Below are 2,007 nucleotides of genomic sequence, written 5' to 3' on the forward strand. Positions count from 1 at the left end.
TGTGTTCAATTTTTATTCCAACATTTTAAATGGAGATAATTTCCAAAGTGTGGCATAGGGAAGTGGAATTCAAACAGAAACCAGCTATTTCCTTGAGTAAAGGAAATACAAATTAGAATTTGGGGCCCCTGGGATGCTAGAATCTGAGGAACTGAGTAATGAATAAGAAATTTATACCGAGTTACACTTGAGTTTTAACCAGACACTAAGATGTCTGGTGAACTACTATGCCAGAATTAGCAGAGAACAGCTACTCAAAGTATATAAGCTGAAAATAAAAATTTTGAAAATTATACAGTGCTGGAAATATTCGGTTGTTTCTACAGGCAGGTTAAATCTTACCAGTAAGTTTATCTTGAGTTCACCCTAACAAACCTTCAGCTGGATAAAACTGTTTATTTCAATAACTTTTAAAGATAATCCTAGCACTCTGAGAGGCTGAGGAGGGTGGATTGCTCAGCTCACAAATTCGAGACCACCCTGAAGAAGAGTGAGGCGGAGTCTCTAAAAAATAGCCGAGCGTTGTGGCAGGCGCCTGTAGTCCCAGCTGCTAGGGAGGCTGAGGCAGGAGAATCGCTCAAGCCCAAGAGTTTGAGGTTGCTGTGAGCTGTGAAGTCACAGCACTGTACTGAGGGCAACAAAGTGAGACTCTGTCTCAAAAAAAAAAAAAAAAAAAAACTTTTAAAGAAAAGAAACATAATTTAGCTTCTAAAAATGCAATATGTGTGATATTGTGAGTACTTATAAATGAGTAACCATACCCTTCCGCCAAATGTAAAAGTGGACCATAACCATGAGAAAAAGTAGTCAGTAGAAATAGTGTCATATCTCATACCTGTTAAAATGAACAGCCAAGAACTTCAAAGGAGCTATTATGAAAATAGTCAATGTTTTAGTGAAAGAGTATAATAAATGAATGACCAATGCAGAAACCCAACAAAGAAAGGAAAAATATGAAACAGTCAAAATGAGCATTTAAGAACAGAAAATTTAAATATATGAAATGAAAATTTCTCTTTACAGCTCAAATGAAGATTAGATAGTATAGGGAAAAAAAGGAAACTTGAAGAAAGAGCAGAATGAATGGTACATACTGAAGCACAAAAAGAAAAAAATATTAGAGAAATATATGCATTAGTGGCTTGTAGGAAAAATTAATGCTATCTCACTGTACAAGTAATTAGAGAAACAGAAGGAAAAAGAGAGAGAACTTTGAAAGATGATGAAATGTAAAACATAGATCCAAAGAGGATATTATATGCTAAATAAGGTAACAAATTAAAAATCTTGTGGTCAAATTTGGAAACTATAGGCAAGGAGAAAATACTAAAGACAGAGAATAAAAGAAACATATATAAGAGAAAAATGAAAATATGAATCTTTGACTTTATTAGAAATATCCTAAGTTAGAAGATAATGCAATGAACTTTTTTAAAGGGATGAAAAGTTAAAAAGTCATATAGAAATCTAAACCTCAGGATTTAGATATGTATCTTTTAAGAAGATAGTAAAATAGTGCTCACTTCGGCAGCACATATACTAAACTTGGAACGATACAGAGAAGATTAGCATGGCCCCTGCGCAAGGATGACACGCAAATTCGTGAAGCATTCCATATTTTCGTTATACTATAAAGAAGATAGTAAAATTAAGACTTTCATATAAACTAATTGTGACAAAATTTGTTAAAAGAGCTGCATCAAGGAAGAATTGAAGGTGTTTCCTCATCATTCCTCAGGGTTGTGAAATGATATCAAAAGGAACTTCAAGCCTATCTGAAGAAAATCATAAATGTGAAAATAAATACAAAAGTATTTATTTAAAAAATTGTGGCTGGGCACGGTGGTTCACGCCTGCAAAGGACAAGGAGGATGTATCGCGTGAGCTGAAGAGTTCAAGTCCAGCCTGAGCAAGAGTGAGACCCATCTCTACTAAAAATAGAAAAAGTAAAAACAAAAGATACCTGATGTATTGACAAGCTGTCTCCTATTTAAATCATGTAAAAAT

General features: G+C 34.1%; 1 non-coding gene across 1 annotated transcript; it reads left to right on the plus strand.

The window, feature by feature from the left end:
- The first annotated feature begins 1,515 nt into the window (after positions 1-1,515).
- Positions 1,516-1,622, plus strand: LOC128569476 (U6 spliceosomal RNA). Its single transcript, XR_008375411.1, has one exon. It is a non-coding gene; the product is annotated as a U6 spliceosomal RNA (small nuclear RNA).
- The last annotated feature ends 385 nt before the right edge of the window (positions 1,623-2,007 follow it).

Source organism: Nycticebus coucang, chromosome 17 (genome assembly GCF_027406575.1).
Source record: "Nycticebus coucang isolate mNycCou1 chromosome 17, mNycCou1.pri, whole genome shotgun sequence".
In the NCBI taxonomy this organism is placed as follows: domain Eukaryota; kingdom Metazoa; phylum Chordata; class Mammalia; order Primates; family Lorisidae; genus Nycticebus; species Nycticebus coucang.